This window comes from Elephas maximus, chromosome 18 (genome assembly GCF_024166365.1).
Source record: "Elephas maximus indicus isolate mEleMax1 chromosome 18, mEleMax1 primary haplotype, whole genome shotgun sequence".
Classification (NCBI taxonomy): Eukaryota; Metazoa; Chordata; class Mammalia; order Proboscidea; family Elephantidae; genus Elephas; species Elephas maximus.
The window spans coordinates 81349842-81369031 of record NC_064836.1 but is presented as its reverse complement, the minus strand read 5'-3'; the positions used below and the strand labels follow the sequence as shown (position 1 = coordinate 81369031).

Below are 19190 nucleotides of genomic sequence, written 5' to 3'. Positions count from 1 at the left end.
GACTTCATAATTTAATAAGCAGGCTTATTCTACAGAATGCAGAAGAATTAAATAATAAGTGTAAATAATAACAATTCATATAAGATTTTTAAGTAGATTCATCAGTGCAATTTTACTGATCCTAAAATAATATCTTTGATGTCCTAAGTAATAATTTAAAATAATATCTTTGATGTCCTAAGTAATAATAAGTTGTTTCTACATAGTAGAACAAAGCTAACGATAAAATTTATTCAAAGATTGTATAAAGATGGTGAGAATAGGATATAATAAAGAAAGTTATACATAAAAATGGCTACTTCTTGAGGAATATAAACCAAAGGTATATGAGAAGACTTCGTACTATTCTTGCAATTGTTTTGTAAAGTCTGAAATGATGCCAAAATTATCCTTCAAAATGAAAGCAAACTAAAGACATTCTGAGATAAACAAAGAATTGAAAGTATTCACTGACCTTATAGACCTTATAGAGAAAAACAGAAGAAGTCGTTCAGGTTGAAAGGAAATGCCCCTAGATGATAACTCAGATCCACAGAATAGGATGAAGATAACCATTAATATGTGAGTAAATGAGAAGGCTGTGTCTGTGTGTCTACGTGCACATGCATGTGTGTGTGTGTATGCATGTCGAAGATAATTTTTTCTTAATTTTTTTAAATACAAAAGATTGTTTAAAGCAATAATTATAAGACTGTATTTTTTGGTTTATAATATTAAAAAAAATTTTTTTTCACGAGTATTTTATATTTATGACAATAATAACACAAAGGAGTGGGGAGAAATGGGATGAAACTTTACTGGTGCAAAGTTGGTACATTTTGCTGGAATTAAATCAGTGCTAACTTTCAGTACATTGTGAAAGGTGAATATTGTAATCCCTAGAGTAACCAATTAAAAAAAAAAACCTAAAAAATGCGGCTAAAAAATCAACAGAGTAATTAAAACGGTATATAAAAAGTATTTGTTTAACACAAAAGGGGACAGTAATGGAGGACCGGAAGAACCAAAAAGACGAGCTATATAGAAGACAAATAATAAAATGGCAGGTATAGATCTCACCATTTCAATAATGGAGCCCTTGTAGCATAGTTGTCAAGAGCTTGGCTGCTAACCAAAAGGCCAGCGGTTCAAATCCACCAGCAACTCCTCGGAAACCCTGTGGGGCAGTTCTACTCTGTCCTATAGGGTCGTCATGAGTCAGAACTGACTCGACGGCTCCTAACAACAACAATTTCAATAATTACATTAAAGGCAGAGATAGAATGGATAAAAAAGCAAGATCTAACTATTTGTCTACAAAAAGCACACTTTAAATTTCAACACATACATACATAGACGAGGGCAAAAGGATGGGGAAAGACACGCACGCACTCAGTGACCATAAGAAAGTTGCAGCTGCTATGTTAATTTGCGATAAAATAGGTGCTAACACATATTACTGGAGATGATTTTATTTCATAACGATAACAGCGTCAACACCTCACAAAAATGTTTCAGTTATAAATATACATGCTCAGAACAACAGAGTCCCAAAACAAATGAAGCAAAAGTTGATAGAATTTAAGGAGAAATAGAAAATAAAACAGCTGTGGTTGAAGATTTAGTTACTCCTGTCGCAGTAATTGACAGAACAACTGCAGAGAAAGCAAGAAAGAAGAGAAATGCTTTGAACCGCACACAGCGACTCCACGTAGCAACAGCAGAATACATGTTCCGGCCGAACACACAGAGAAGAAGCTTCAGGACAGACGGTATGCTAGTCCATAAAGCAAGTCTCAGAAGTTTTGAAAGGATTGAAATAATAAAAATTATTATTTTTTCATTACAATGGATTTAATAGAAATAATAGAAAATATTATGAATAGAAATAATAGAAAAGTATTGATAAATCCAAATATTTTGAAATTAGACAAATAACTGGTGAAGAAGAAATCACTTAAGGAAGTTGACAAATACTTTAAACTGAATGAAAATTAAAATTATTAGTTAAAAATTATATAACCCAGTACCAACCCATATTATATATATATAAATATATATATATATATAATTAAAAATATATATACCAAAATTTACAAATGCTGCTAAAGCAGTGCTTAGGGGAAAATATATAGCATAAAATTCTTAAATAATAAAGAAAGAAGAGTCTAAAATCAGCAATCTTCTACCCGGATACGCAAGAAGGAAGAAGTAAAACTTGAAGAAAGTAGAAGGAAAAAATAAAGATTAAAGCAGAAATCAGTGGAATAGAAACAGGAAACGATGGAAAAAAGTCAATGGGACCAAAAGCCGGTTCTTCGAAAAGTTCAACAAAATTACTAAACTTAAGTACAGACCCTATAAAAATTAAAAGAATTATAAGGGAATGTTATCAATAACTTTATGCCTACAAATTACATGAAATAGGCAAATTCCTAGAAAGATACAAATTACTAAAACCGATTCAAGGATTAACAGAAATCCTGAATAAACCTATATAAAATAAGGCCTGGGAGATTTCAGGGGAGAAAGGTTTACTCTATAAAATTCTGTTTTATTTTAATATTTTGTAATAAGAATGTAGTCCTGAAATCCTGAAATATGTGAGTGATAGATGTGGCCATTAGATGTAGCCAGGAAGACTGACATTAGAAAATAAGACCCAAAGAAATGTCTGCTGAAAGGATTCTGCAAAACATTTTGTTTCCCTGTTAAGAGCTGGATTTCCTTGCCTCTTGCCTGATCCCTGTGCTCTCGTGAACACAGCTGTGGTACCTGTAGCGACAGCAGCGACCTTACCATCAACAGAAGCAGGTCAGTAGAATTTCTGGGAGTTTGTTCTGATGTCGCTGAGCCTCTGAATAAAGCCATAAACCTACCTCTGGACTTCTTGCTCTTTAAGGAAAATAACCCTTGTTTAAGTAGCTATAAAATGGATTTTATGTTCTTTTCAGCCAGGCACAATCCACATTGATCCAAGAGTTAAAAGATGGGATGATGAACAATTTTATTAAAATATATAGTTGATACATGCAGTGCATGTATGTACTTGAGTGTGTGTGTGTGTGTGTGTGTGTGTATGCATGTGCTTAACAAATTGTATTTTTTTTTCAATAAGTTTGAAAACACCAAATACTATACCCTTGTTCTGGGGCTTTACACTGCATAATAGCAATAACGATGTTAATGACTAACATTAAAATAGTCTTCCATAATAAACCTATTTAAACAAAATTTATGCATCAGGAGAAAAATATGCTTCTGAAACACTGGACCAAAAAACACCTATTGAAATTGACCTGCTCATGTGGAACGGAATGGGGAAGGTTGTTTACCTTGTATCCTGGGCCGTGGCTCATTACCTTGTTCCCTATCCTTCTGTGACTGCTTTCTGCAGCATGTTCCTGGGAGCACCCAGTTTAAGTTGAATTAGGCAAAACAGCAAGACATGGCTTCTTTTTTTCTTACTCCTGTGACTAGATTACTTGAGCAAGCAAACGAGCTCTGAAATATTCACATGCTGAGCTGCATTTTAGGATGTGGTCACAGCTCAACAAAGAAACGTGTGTAGCAACACATTTGCAGCATTGTGTGCTGGTCACAACTAACATCCTGCGTCTCTCTACACCAGTTATTTTTATTTGCCTGCAGCCAGTCCCCTTTCACTGCTGTGCGGGCTTGCTTAGTGACAGTGCAGAATCTCAGACACGAGGTGGAGGCATGTGGCTTCCTATGCTGAAGAAGGAGGTCTTCTTCTCTTCCGGCACACGACATGATGCTCGTGGCCACTTTAACACAGCCCTGTGTTGCATCTGACCATGCAGCTACACAGCCTTGCATCTCCATGTGCCCTCGTCCACAGAGAGGGGCTTTGGTGCCCTCCCTCCGAAGTAACTCTAGTGCGAACGACGGGTACTGTGCTTGCTCCCTCTTTTACCTGCTTCCTCAGTGGTGCATTTTCACTTGCAGTTATTTACTCAGACATTCTTCTTCTGAAGGAGGAACTTCTTTCTGTTGGAAACAGGATGTCTCACAGACATGCCAAATTAAAACTTTCTGAAACTGAACTTTTGATTTCTTCTCCTCCTTGCACAGAGATAACAGCACCATCATCACCCAGATGTTCAAGCCAGAAGCCTAGGGCTTATGTTTGGTACCTCCACATCCAATCCACCTTCATATCCTGGGTTCAAAAGACATATTCGTTCATTCACACCACCTCTCTGCTGCCCCACTCCAGGCCAAGCTTCACTACATCTTGCCCAGACCACTGCAAATGGCATTCCAGCTTCCACACTTGTGGGTTTTATGATTCATTCCCTACCCAATATCCAGACTAAAAACCCACTGCCGGGGGGTCAGTTCCAACCCACAGAGACCCTATAGAGCAGTGCAGAACTGCCCCACAGGGTTTCCAAGGAATGGCTTTCTGATTTGAACTGCAGACCTTTTGGTTAGCAGCGGACCTCTTAACCACTGTGCCACCAAGGCTCCCATCCAGACAAGCGTTTTTAAAACTAAATTAGATCAAGTCACACCTATGGCTTGACTATGAGATTTCCAAAGCCAAAGGGTGCCTTTCTGAGATTTTCCCAGCCTACTCCCTTACTCAAGCTGGACGATTGCCTCGAAGATTCAGTGAGAATTTTGCTGTTAATCCCAGGACTAGAAGAGTAAACACTAGTTTTACACGCCCCGGGGGAAGCTCCTCTGCAAGCACAGCCATGTGCATTTAGACAGATGTGGTGAAGGCTTTCTACAGGAGGGGCAAAGTAGCTAGTGTTCCTCCCAGTGAGCTCGGACCAGCCGCTTCTCACGAGAAAAACGTGGCGGTCTGCTTCTGTGAAGACTGCCACCTTGGAAACCCTATGGGCAGTTCTTCTCTGTCCTGTGGGGTTGCTGTGGGTCAGAATCGACTCAACAGCAATGGGTTTGATTTTGGGTATAGGTGATGTTGGGCTTGGATGCAGCTACTGGTTATCCGTGAATTTAGACAAAATATTATCTAAGAGTGGAAAAAGACCAAAGGCATAATTTTCCTACCCTAAAAAAAAATTTTTATATATGTATGACAGTCTACATTTCTCCATCACTACTGAAAATCACTTCATCTTTCACCATCTTGTCTTTGTAGAACTCAAGCTGCCCTACTCAAAGACTTTCACGTAGTATTCTCTTAAATATTTGCTGAATTCAATAGCAGGTACACTTTGAGAGATTTTTTCCAGTAATTTTATCTGCAGTCAGTGCATTGTTTTTACTGTTTTTAAGGAAGTGTTCCTTACTGCAAAGCCTACATTTGACTAGAATCAGTGTGGGAAACTTTTTTTTCACTGTGTGTATAGCTAAATCGTGTCGCTCTGAGTCGGAACCGACTCAACGGCAGTGGGTTTTGGCTTTATAGCCAAATTTGCAATGGCGTGTTGAGAGATGGACTTACAGGCTCTTAGTGCTGCATGATAAAGCTGCCTGATAATTGGTATCTTGTTTGGAAATTGTAAATGATGGGTTTCAGGACGTTTGCAAGCTGTCATCTCATTAACCTGCCCTTGCAGTTGTACTACAAGCTGCAAAATGGATTTCCTGTGGGAAACCACCACCCTGCCCTCAACCCTCCTCCTCTTACTGCGATGTATTACCTGGTGTAATTTTCAAGGAAGCTCTGCAGAATTAGCAGAGCTTTTAAAAAGTGATTATTTTTAACCACTACATTTCTAGAAAAACAGAGTGGGGAGCTGTAAGTGTCATTTCTGCAGACGGTGTTTGTTTATTCTTGCCTGGGCGGTTGACCTGAGTTGGTAGCGACCCTCTCAAGTGAAGCCTGCTCTTCTCACGCTATGGAAAGAATTAAACTTTTAAGAAGACCATTTTGCCTCAGAAACCCTGGTGGGTAGTGGTTAAGAGCTACAGCTGCTAACCAAAATGTCGGCAGTTCGAATCCACTAGGTGCTCCTTGATAAGCCCTATGGGGCAGTTCTACTCTGCCCCATAGGGTCGCTAGAAGTCGGAATCAACTCGAGGGCAGCGGGATTGTTTTTTGGTTTTCATTTTGCTTCTTTTCATTTTCATACTTGAGAAGTTCTCCTTGCTAAAATATTCTAGTAAGTATTTGCACACATTGCTCCTATTCGTCATTGTCCTTCTTAAATGAGTGAAGGCTTTGTATTTAAAATTACAGTAAAACAATGATTATACAAAAAGCTCAGAATTCTCAGTATTGTCTATTATTAGTAAAAACAAATTTAAGTGGAAGAGGTCACTGCATAAGGGTATCATTTTTCTCTGAGATTCAGGTCCTTGTTTGATACCAAAAAGATGCCGGATTGGAGCATTTAAAATTTCCAGGCAAAAGAGGAGGTTAAGTGAATTGCTTTGAGAATCTTGGGCTAAGGACACATATTAGAATCTCATTGATATCTCAGGGACTGCTGTGTATTTGAACAACATGGATTTAATTGTGCCCAAAAGAGAAATGAAAAACTAGTTTTAATAAGATAAGGAAATGCAAATAACTTTTTAAAAATTGAAAAATAGGACTACTAGCTCAATATCAACTTAACCATGTGGTTGAAAAGGAGTCAACACCTTTTCTTCCTTATAGGTGAAAAACACATACTCACTGTTCAGCAGAACTCTGCAAAGCAAAGGTCCAACCTATTTAGTGACTAGTGAAATAAAAAAAGAAATCTGGATTTTTAGGAAAGAGTTATATATATAGAAGTTATATATAAAGGCCTTTAAACTGGATTGTGTGAACTTCTCAGGACAGAAACTATTTCTTGTGCATTTTTGTGAGTCTCCATAACGCCTAAAACAGTTCTGTAAACATAGGAGGTACTCAGTATTTATTTACCAGCAGAATGGAATTAGGGCTAAATGAAGCTGGTAAATCTAGACTGTCCTAAATTATATGGTGACTTATCCACATTTTATGCTTAAACATCGTGACACACCTCATTTTTCCACGTGCTTTTAAATTTTCATCTCTCCTGAAATCTAAAATGTATATAAGTGGATAAATTCGCATCAGTTCTTGAGGACAAATAAGCAGATTTTATAGAAGACTGGCTTCTGAATTATCTTCCTCTCAGCCTAATGAATGGTTACGATCTGTCACTTAGAGCAGCAGAGCAAGTCAGAGAGGCTGCGATCTTCAAGAAGCACATTTCAAAAGATGTTCCTTTTTTTTAAAATCAAAGGCATTTTGTTTTAGACTTTAATTTTGCATATTTTTTTGCCTTGTTTTTCACTTAAATAATTTATTATCTATTTTTTAAATGAACTTTTTTATTTTAGAACAGTTTTAGAGTTACAGAATTATTGGGAAGACAGTACAGAAGGTTCAACCTACCCCACGCCCTTCCCCCTTTATTAACATCTTACATTGCACTGGGACGTTTGTCGCAATTAAAGAGCCCATAACTGGGTTTTTTTGGGAATGGTACATTATTATTCAAGTTTCTGTGTTATTCAGATTTCCTTAGGTTTTCTATCTATATCCCATTCAGGGTATCACATACATTTAGTAATCAGGTCTTCTTGGGTTCCACTTGGTTCTAAGTTTCTCAGACTGCACGTGTTTCTGGTACTTTTGGCAGTTTTGTGGAGTACTGGTCTGGTATTTTACAGAAGGTGTCTCAGTTGGGATTTGTTCATTTTTCTCATGATTAGGCATGGGTAGGAGCCCCGGTGGTGCAGTGGTTAAGTACTTGGCTGCTAACCAAAATGTCGGGTTAGAACCCACCAGACATTCTGAAGGAAAAATGTGGCAGTCTGCTTCCATAAAAATTTATAGCCTTGGAAGCCCTATGGGGCAGTTCCACTCTGTCCTATAGGGGCGTTATGAGTCAAAATTGACTAGACAGCAGAGAGTTTGGGTTTTTTTTTTTTTTTGGAGGGGGAGAAGGGGGTAATGTGTCTCTGTCCTTGTGTGGTACAACTGGTTAATGAGCTCAGTCAATGAGGTTGGTGGTTTGAACCCACTCAGAGGCACCTGGGAAGAAAGGACTGGTGATCTACTTCCAAAAAAATCAGCCATTGAAAACTATGGAGCACAGTTCTAGTTTGACAAATATGAGGTCACCTTGAGTCAGAATCTACTGGATGACAACTTTTTTTTTTTGCTAGTGTGTTTTTTAGAGTAAGATGACAGGTGAAGTGTTATTCTCATCACATCATATCAAGAGTACATACAATCCATATGACTCAAGAGCATTGATACCAGTAATCTCACTAGGGCTGGTATCACCCAGTGTGGTAACTCATGGTGTCACCCCCCCCCCCAAGGACCTTCTCCCATACACTGGCAGCAATGAAAACAACATTGGGTGGTTATAGCATGTGCAGATGAAACATGAGATTTGAAGTGTCAGTGTAATTGGGTAATAATGGCAGTTCTGATCTGAGAGCATTAGAAAATTCAAAAAGCAAATTACCATAGACTTTTGGCCTTTTAGGTTTATTGATACATGTAAACTGGGCATACAAAAAATGTTTTTGCTATTTTAACTAACTACAGGGATATTTTTATAAAAAATAATTAATTTCCAGAGAAGAAGCCAAGATGGTGGAATAGACAGATGCTTCCGGCGAATCCTCTTTACAACAGAGACCTGAAAAAACAAGTGAAACAAACATATTTATGGCAAGCTAGGAGCCCTGAGCATCAAAGGTAAGCTTAGAAAATGAACTGAGGGGCAGGGAGAGGAGTTACTGGACCTGAATCACAGGGAGCCCTCAGGCACCATTCCCGGAGCAGTGGTGGTGGGCTAGTACTAGCGTTTGGCTGCAGATTTCTCAGGGAGAAGCAGCCAGCTGTACAGCCTACTCACACCTCTGGAACCACAGAAAAACGGCACTCTTGGCAAAAGCTAAGTACTTGCATATATTTTCCCATACCCCACACCCCTGCCCCCAAGCTGGCTTCAGCGGCTGAATTCCCTGGGCCTGAGATAGGCCTGGGTGAGCACCTAGACCCATCCTTCCAGCCTTGGAAAAGGAATAAAGTTGCAGTTGGGGGAAGAGATAATTTGCCAGCTCCACTATCCCGGGGAGCTCAAGACAGAAGCGGCTCCTGTCCAGGCATAAATAGTCCATGGAGTTTGAGTACCTTTCCCCTCTGCGTGGACCTATGTGGGCCTATTTCAGGAGAATAGGCCCTTGTTGGCTGAATCCAACAGTTTCAGCTGTGCGGTGGAGAGGTGGGTGTTTGGTATTTGACATTGCTTTGCCTATTGAACAGGGTTCTCACCTACCCACATCAGGGGCTTTAGGGCTGGTAGCTCCACTCAGGTCACCCAGCCACCCACAACAGGGGCACAAGGATAACTGGTACCTCCCAGTCCTTACAACCAAAAACATTGGGTTCCCATGGTCCATCTGTAGAACCCGCCTACCTGTACACTCTGGGGAACAGGGACATGCTTTCCTCAGAGACAGGTAGGGGAAGATTCTCAGTCCCCTGCCTCATTCAGAGTGTGACCCCCTGCTGAAACTAAATACTGGGACCTACACCAATCACCCCTGCCACTCTAAGAATGTAAGACAGAGCCTGTACCACATACTTAATGGTCAGCTACCTGGACACCTGAGCTGAATTCATACAAAAAAAGGGAATGGACTCCTAGACTGATATACCTGATAACAGCTCTAGCCATCTGGTGACAGGACATCAGAGCTCCAAAGGTGAAAATAATCAAGCTAGTTCACTCAAGCAACCCATTTGGGCATATCAAAACAAAACAAAGCAAGAAGCTACGACACAGTAAGCAAACAAAAAATAAACAAATACAATAACTTATAGATGGCTCGGAGACAACAATCAATATGAAGTCACATAAAGAAACAGACCATGATCACCTCAACAAGCTCTCAAAACAAAGAATTAAGGGATCTTCTAGATGAAAGTGCCTTCCTGGAATTACCAGAGGCAGAATACAAATGATTAATATACAGAACCCTTTAGGACATCAGGAAGGAAATGAAGGAATACACAGAAAAAGCCAAGGAGCACACAGATAAAGAAATTGAAGAAATTAAAAAGATTATTCAGGATCATTATAAAAAATTTAATAAGCTGGAAAAATCCATAGACAGACAACAATCAGAAATTTAGAAGATTAACAATAAAATTACAGAAGGAGACAACTCAGTACAAAGTCAGAGAAGCAGATTTGAGCAAGTGGAAGGCAGAATTTCAGAACTTGAAGATAAAGCACTTGGCACTAATATATTTGAAGAAAAAATCAGATAAAAGAATTAAAAAAAAATGAAGATACCTTAAGAATTATGTGGGACTCTATCAAGAGAAATAACCTACAAGTGATTGGAGTACCAGAACAGAGAGGGATAACAGAAAATACAGATAGAATTGTTGAAGATTTGTTGGCAGAAAACTTCCCTGATATCGTGAAAGATGAGAAGATATCTATCCAAGATGCTCGCTGAACTCCACATAAGGTAGATGTTAAAAGAAAGTCACAAGACATATTATAATCAAACTTGCCAAAACCAAAGATAAACAGAGAATTTTAAGAGCAGCGAGGGATAAATGAAAAGTCACCTACGAAGGACATTCAATAAGAATAAGCTCGGACTATTCAACAGAAATCATGCAGGCAAGAAGGGAATGAAATAACTTATATAAAAAATTGAAGGAAAAAAAAAGCCAGCCAAGAATCATATACACAGCAAAACTGTCTCTTAAATATGAAGGTGAAATTAGGACATTTCCAGTAAACAGAAGTTTAGGGAATTCGTAAAAACCAAACCAAAACTGCAAGAAATAATAAAGGGAGTTATTTGGTTAGAAAATCAATAATATCAGGTATTAACCAAAGACTAGAACACTGGGCAGGGCAATCAGAAGTCAACCCAGACAGGAAACCAAAAAAAAAGTAAAGATTACAAAAATGCCCAAAACAGAGAAACGGTGATGTTATTATGTACAAGAAAAACAAACTCTAAACGAAGACAACATTAAAACAATAAAGTGAGGCTAAGAAATGTAGCCATAGATCTTCTATATGGAGAAGAAGATAAGGCGATACAAAGAAATAAAAGTTAGGTTTAAATTTAGAAAAATAGGGGTAAATAATAAGGTAACCACAAAGGAGACAAACTATTCTACACCTCTAAAATACAAGAGAAAAATGGAGACTCAGCAGAAACAAAATCAACAACAATGAATATTAGGAAAAAACAATAGATAAAAATATTCTACTCAGTACATAAAATTAAGTGGGAAAAAGAAACTGTCAACAACACACAAAAAAAGACATCAAAATGAGAGCACTAAATTCATACCTATCCATAATTACGCTGAATGTAAATGGACTAAATGCACCACTAAAGAGACGGAGAGTGGCAGAATGGATTAAAAAACACGACCCATCTATATGCTGCCTACAAAAGACACATCTTAGACTTAGAGACACAAACAAACTAAAACTCAGAGGATGGAAAAAATATATCAAGAAAACAACAATCAAAAAAAGCAGGAGTAGCAATACTAATTTCTGACAAAATAGACTTTAAAGTTAAATCCATCATAAAGGATAAGGAAGGACACTGTATAATGATTAAAGGGACGATATACCAAGAAGATATAACCACATTAAATATTATGCACCAAATGACAGGGCTGCAAGATACACAAAGCAAACCCTATCAGCATTAAAAAGTGAGATAGACAGCTCAACAATTATAGTAGGAGACTTCAACACACTACTTTCAGTGAAGGACAGGACATCCAGACAGAAGCTCAATAAAGACACAGAAGACCTAAATGCCTCAATAAACCAATGTGATTTCATAGACACATACTGAACACTCCACCCAACGGCAACCAAATATACTTTGTTTTCTAGTGCACATGGAACATTCTCTAGAATAGACCACATATTAGGTCATAACACAAGCCTTAGCAGAATACAAAACACTGAAATATCACAAAGCATTTTCTCTGACCATAAGGCCGTAAAGTGGAAATCAAATAACCGAAGAATCAGGGAAAAGAAATCAAACACTTGGAAATTGAACAATACTCTGCTCAAAAAAGGCTGGATTATAGAAGACATTAAGGATGGAATAAAGAAATTCATAGAATCCAATGAGAATGAAAACACTTCCTATCAGAACCTCTGGGACACAATGAAAGCAGTGCTCAGAGGTCAATTTATATCAATAAATGCACACATGCAAAAAGAAGAAAGGGACAAAATCAAAGAATTATCCATAAAGCTTGAACAAATAGAAAGAGAACAACAAAAGAAACCCTTCAGGCACCGGAAGAAAACAAATGCTAAAAATTAAAGCAGAACTAAGTGAAATAGAAAACAGAAAAAAAATTGAAAGAGTTAAGACCAAAAGCTGGTTCTTTGAAAAAATCAACAAAATTGACAAACCATTAGCCAAACTGACAAAAGAAAAACAGGAGAGAAAGCAAATAACCAGGATAAGAGATGAGATGGGCAATATTACAACAGACCTAACTGAAATTAAAAGATTCATATCAGATTACTATGAAAAATTGTACTCTAACAAATTTGAAAACCTAGAGGAAATGGATGAATTCCTAGAAACACACTACCTACCTAAACTAACACAGAGGTAGAAAAACTAAACAGACCCCAAACAAGAGAAGAGATTGAAAAGGTAATCAAAAAACTCCCAATAAAGAAAAGCCCTGGCCCGTAGTGCTTCACTACAGAATTCTACCAAACTTTCAGAGAAGAGTTAACGCCACTACTAGTAAAGGTATTTCAGAGCATACAAAAGGATGGAATACTCCCAAACTCATTCTATGAAGCTGGCATATCCCTGATATCAAAACCAGGTAAAGGCACCACAAAAAAAGAAAATTACAGACCTATATTCCTCATGAACACAGATGCAAAAATCCTCAACAAAATTCTAGCCAATAGAATTCAACACCACATCAAAAAAATAATTCACCATGACCAAGTGGGATTCTTTTTTTTTTTATGCAGGGATGGTTCAACATTAGAAAAACAATTAATGTAATCCATCATAAAAATAAAACAAAAGACAAGAATCACATAATTTTATCAATTGATGCAGAAAAGGCATTTGACAAAGTTCAACACTCATTCATGATAAAAACTCAGCAAAATAGGAATAGAAGGAAAATTCCTCAACATAGTAAAGGGCATTTATACAAAGCCAATAGCCAACATCATTACAAAATGGAGAGGGCCTGAAAGCCTTCAAATTGAGATCAGGAACAAGACAAGGATGCCCTTTATCACCATCCTTATTCAACATTGTGCTGGAGGTCCTAGCCAGAACAGTTAGGGTGGATAAAGAAATAAAGGGCATCTCTGTTTGCAGATGGCATGATCTTATACACAGACAACCCTAAGGAATCCTCAAGAAAACCACTGAAACTAATAGAAGAGTTCAGCAGAGTATCAGAGTACAAGATAAAGACACAAAAATCAGTTGGATTCCTCCACACCAACAAAAAGAACGTCGAAGAGGAAATCGCCAAATGAATACCATTTAGCTCCCCAAAAGGTAAAATACTTAGGAATAAATCTTAACCAGAGATGTAAAAGACTTATACAAACAAAACTAGAATACACTTCTGCAAGAAGCCAAACAAAAGAGGCCTACATAAGTAGAAAAACATACCTTGCATATGGATAGGAAGAATTAACATTATAAAATGTCTATTCTACCAAAGGTGATCTATATATTTAATGCAATTCCGATCCAAATTCCAAGGACATTCTTTAACGAGACGGAGAAAACAAATTACCAACTTCAGATGGAAGGGAAAGAGGCCCCGGATAGATAAGGCATTACTGAAAGAGAAGAACAAAGTGGGAGGCCTTACTTTACCTGATTTTAGAACCTATTATACCACCACAGTAGTCAAAACAGCCTGGTACTGGTACAACAACAGGTGCATAAACCAATGGAACAGAATTGAGAATCCAAACAAAAATCCATCCACATCAGGTGGACACTTGAGATTGTGTTGGCAACTGTTGTCTGGAGGGGGATGGGAGGATAGAGAGAGAGGGAAGCCGGCAAAATTGTCAAGAAAGGAGAGACTGGAAGGGCTGACTCAAGAGGGGGAGAGCAAGTGGGAGTAGGGAGTGAGATGTATGTAAACTTATATGTGACAGACTGATTGGATTTGTAAACGTTCACTTGAAGCTTAATAAAAGTTATAAAAAAAAAAAAATCCATCCACACATGAGCAGTTGATATTTGACAAAGGTCCCAAAACAGTTCAACGGGGGAAAGACAGTCTTTTTAATAAATGGTCTTGGCATAACTGGATATCCATCTGCAAAAAAATGAAACAAGACCCATACCTCACTCCATGCACAAAAATGAGCTCAAAATGGATCAAAGACCTAAATATAAAATCTAAAACGAAAAAGATCATGGAAGAAAAAATAGGGACAATGTTAGGAGCCCTAATACATAGCATAAACATTATACAAAACATTACTAACAATGCAGAAGAAAAACTAGATAACTGGGAGCTCCTGAAAATCAAACACCTATGCTCATTCAAAGACTTCACCAAAAGAGTAAAAAGATTACCTACAGACTAGGAAAAAGTTTTTAGCTATGACATTTCCGATCAGTGCCTGATCTCTAAAATCTACAAAAAATCTACATGACACTGCAAAAATGAACTACAAAAAGACAAATAACTCAATTAAAAAATGGGCAAAAGATATCAACAGACACTTCACTGAAGAAGACATTCAGGTAGCTAACAGATATATGAGGAAATGCTCATGATCATTAGCCATTAGAGAAATACAAATCAAAACTACAATGAGATTTCATCTCACTCCAACAAGGCTGGCATTAATCCAAAAACACAAAATAATAAATGTTGGACAGGCTGTGGAGAGATTGGAACACTTATACACTGCTGGTGGGAACGTCAAATGGTACAACCACTTTGGAAATCGATTTGGTGCTTCCTTAAAAAGCTAGAAATAGAACTACCATATGATCCAGCAATCCCACTCCTTGGAATATATCCTAGAGAAAAAAGAGCCTTTACACAAACAGATATATGCACACCCATGTTCACTGCAGCATAGTTTACAATAGCAAAAAGTTGGAAGCAACCAACATGCCTGTCAACAGATGAATGGATAAAGAAATTATGGTATATTCACACAATGGAATACTACGCATTGATAAAAGAACAGTGATGAATCTGTGAAACATTTCATAACATGGAGGAATCTGGAAGGCATTATGCTGAGTGAAATTAGTCAGTTGCAAAAGGACAAATATTGTATAAGACCACTATTATAAGAACTCAAGAAATAATTTAAACAGAAGAAAATATTCTTTGATGGTTACAAGAGGGGGGAGGGAGGGTGGAAGAGAAATATTCGCTAATTAGGTAGTAGATAAGAACTACTTTAGGTGACGGGAAAGACAACACACAATACAGGAGAGATCAGCACAACTGGACTAAACCAAAAGCAAAGAAGTGTCCTGAATAAACTGAATGCTTCAAAGGCCAGCATAGCAGGGGCAGGGGGTCAGGGACCATGGTTTCAGGGGACATCTAAGTCAATTGGCATAATAAAATCTACTAAGAAAACATTCTCCATCCCACTTTGGAGAGTGGCATCTGGGGTCTTAAATGCTAGCAAGTGGCCATATAAGATGCATTAATTGGTCTCAACCCTACCTGGATCAAAGGAGAATGAAGAACATGGAGGACACAAGGTAATTATGAGCCCAAGAGACAGAAAGGACCACATAAACCAGAGACAACATCAGCCTGAGACCAGAAGAACTAGATGGTGCCCGGCTACAACCAATGACTGCCCTGACAGGGAACACAACAGAGAACCCCTGAGGGAGCAGGAGAGCAGTGGGATGCAGACTCCAAATTCTACTAAGACCAGACTTAATGGTCTGATTGAGACTAGAAGGACCCCAGTGGTCATGGCCCAACACCTTCTGTTGGCCCAGGACAGGAACCATTCCCGAAGCCAACTCTTCAGACAGGGATTGGACAGGACAATGGGCTGGAGAGGGATGCTGGTGAGGAGTGACCTTCTTGGATCAGGTGGACACTTGGGACTATGTTGGCATCTCCTACCTGGAGGGGAGATGAGAGGGTGGAGGGGGGTAGAAGCTGGGAAATGGACCTCAAAAGAGAGAATGGAGGGAGGGAGCAGGCTGTCTCATTAGGGGGAGAGCAAATGGGAGTATGTAGCAAGGTGTATATAAGTTTTTGTGTGAGAGACTGACTTGATTTGTAAGCTTTCACTTAAGACACAATAAAAAATTTTTAAAAAGTAATAATTTCTGAAGAAACACTGCACAAATATTTTATAGACAGTGATTTTGGTGTCATCCCCTCTGACAGCATCACCAATGACACCACTGGTTGATACTGACCTTAATCAATTGGCTGAGGTAGTATTTGTCAATTTTCTCCACTGTAAAATTACATTTTTTTTTTTTTTCGGAATGTCCTCTTTGGAAGAAAGTCACTATGTGCAGCCCAGCTTAATAGGAAGTGAGTTATCTACCTAAAGTGGCCAGAGTACGTACACAAATTTTTTGGAATTCTTCTGCATGGTATATTTTCTATTCTTTCCCATTTATTGATTTATTCCATCATTTATATTACTATGGCTTCATGGATATGTATTTTATACTTTGGGCTGTAATCCATCTATTTTGTTGCTCAGATATTCCAGCTGTGGTCACTGGGAGCACTTTTACTTGGCTTTAGTGTCCCTTTGGGAAACCCTGGTGGCATAGTGTTTAAGTGCTATGGCTGCTAACCAAAGGGTCAGCAGTTCGAAACCACCAGGTGCTCCTTGGAAACTCTATGGGGCAGCTCTACTCAGTCCTGCAGGATTGCTATGAGTCGGAATCGACTAGACGGCACTGGGTTTGGTTTTTTTTAGTAGTGTCCCTTTGGCCTTCCCCCACCATTGTGTGTGGTGTTTGTTCTGCTGTTGAGTACTTTCTTACTTCCTGGCACTACAAGATGTTCCTAGCTCACCTTGTATATTTCTCGCTCCAGTTCTAGAATCATCCATTTCTCCAAGGAACCCTGGATCCTTTCACTAGAGAATGGTAGTAAAAACCAAGATCTGGGCACTAGGTCTGCTCTTTGCTACTGGAGTGTCGTTGTTTCTAGTCCCTCACAACTGACAGAGCAAAGAAATATATGTGTGCACACTAACTTGTGCATAGACAAATATCTATAAGTATTTCTCTACGTAACCGTATGTATTTACTATTTTTTTTTTTTTACTACTATATGGAAACCCTGGTGGCATAGTGGTTAAGTGCTACAGCTGCTAACCAAGGGGTCAGCAGTTCAAATCCACCAGGCGCTCCTTGGAAACTATATGGGGCAGTTCTGTCCTATAGGGTCGCTATAAGTCAGAATCAACTCGAGGGCAGTGGGTTTCATTTGGTTTATATCATATACAGAAAATCTGCAAAAGTTAGAACCTGTGTAAGGTGGAAACCTGTTGGAGAAGAAAAACTCAAATATTCTCCACTAAAATGAATGAGAGGAAGTGGTAAGGCTGTACCCCTTCAAGAGTGGAAAACTTGAGAGGCCCCGACAAACAAGGCAGTCCCGTGGAGTTCCGGCTTTCACAGGTCTCACTGCAGCCTGTAGCTTTTCAGACCGGCTTCTTTCGCTTAGCGATATGCATTTAAGTCTCATCTACATCTTTTAGTGGCTTGATAGCTCATTTCTTTTAATTATTGTACTGAATAATATTCTATTGTATGGATGTAGTACCGTTTGTTTATCCATTCACCTATTAAAGGACATCTTGATTGATTCCAGTTTGGGGAAATCACTAATAAAGCTGCTGTAAACGTGCCTACGTAGGTTTTTGTGTAGATACCATTTTTCAGATCATCTAGGTAATGGTTTAGAAGTCCAATTGCTGGATCTTGTGGGAAGATTTTGCTTAGTTTTGTAAGAAACTGCCAAACCATCATCCAAAGTGGCTGTACCATTTTGCATTCTCACCAGCCATTAATGAGAGTTGCTGTCGTTCCGCACCCTTGCCAGCAGTGGTTACTGGCAGTTTTGTTGTTGTTACTGTTGCTTGTTTGTTTTTCATTTTAGCTATTCTTATACCTGTGTAGTGGTATCACATTATTATTTTAATTTGTAATTCCTTTACGAGAAATGATGTTGAGCATATTTTCATATGCATATTTGCCATCTGTATATTTTTAATTGGGTTGTTATCTTATTGTTCAGTTTTAAGAGTTCTGTATATATTTTGGAGCCCTGGTGTTGCAGTGGTTAAGAGCTTAGCTGCTAACCAAAAGGTTGGTAGTTTGAATACACCAGCCATTCCTTGGAAATCCTCTGGGGCCATTCTACTGTCCTATAGGGCCACTATGAGTCGGAATTGACTCAATGGCAACAGTTTGGTTTGGGTTTTTTTTTGTGTACATTTTGGATACAAGTCCTTTATCAGATAAGTGCTTTGCAGATATCTTCCCCCAGCTTGTAGCTTGCCTCCTCACGTTCTCTTAACAGAGCCTTGCACAGAAATTTTAATAAGTGCAATTTACCAATTTTTTCTTTTCTAGGCTGTGCTTTTCATGTTGTATCTAAAACTCATTACTAAGTTCAAAGCCAGCTGGATTTTCTTCTAGTATTTTTAGAGTTCTGTAGTTTACATTTAGGTATATTGTCCATAATTTTCAGAAAAGGTGTAAGGTCTGTGCATAGGTTTATTATTTTGTATATGGGAGTAAATGTGTTCAGGCATCATTTGTGGAAAAGAATATCCTTTCTCCATTGCACTGTCTTTGCTCCTTTGTTAAATATCAGTTGACTGTATTTGTGTGGGTCTATTTGTGAGCCCTGTATTCTGTTCAATTCATACATGTGTCTATTCTTTTACCAACACCATATCATATTGTCTTGATTAAAACCAAAGCCAAATCAAACCTATCACTGCCGAGTTGATTCCAACTCACAGTGACCTTATAGGACAGAGTAGAACTGCCCCATAGAGTTTCCAAGGAGCAGCCGGTAGATTTGAACTGTTGACCTTTTGGTTAGCAGGTGAATTCTTAACCACTGTGCCACCAGGGCTCCATTGTACTACATCTTATATCAGGTAATGTAAATCCACCAACTTTGCTATTCTACTTCAGCATTTTATTTGCTTTTCTAGTTTTTTTTTTTTTTT

General features: G+C 38.4%; 1 long non-coding RNA gene across 1 annotated transcript in view; it reads left to right on the top strand.

Moving 5' to 3' along the window:
* The window catches only part of LOC126061513 (uncharacterized), a 52950-nt gene that overhangs the window by 105 nt on the left and 33655 nt on the right, over positions 1 to 19190 (top strand). Inside the window, exon 2 of the long non-coding RNA XR_007513818.1 lies at positions 2696 to 2793. This is a non-coding gene — a long non-coding RNA (uncharacterized LOC126061513). The remainder of the gene's footprint in view (positions 1 to 2695; positions 2794 to 19190) is intronic.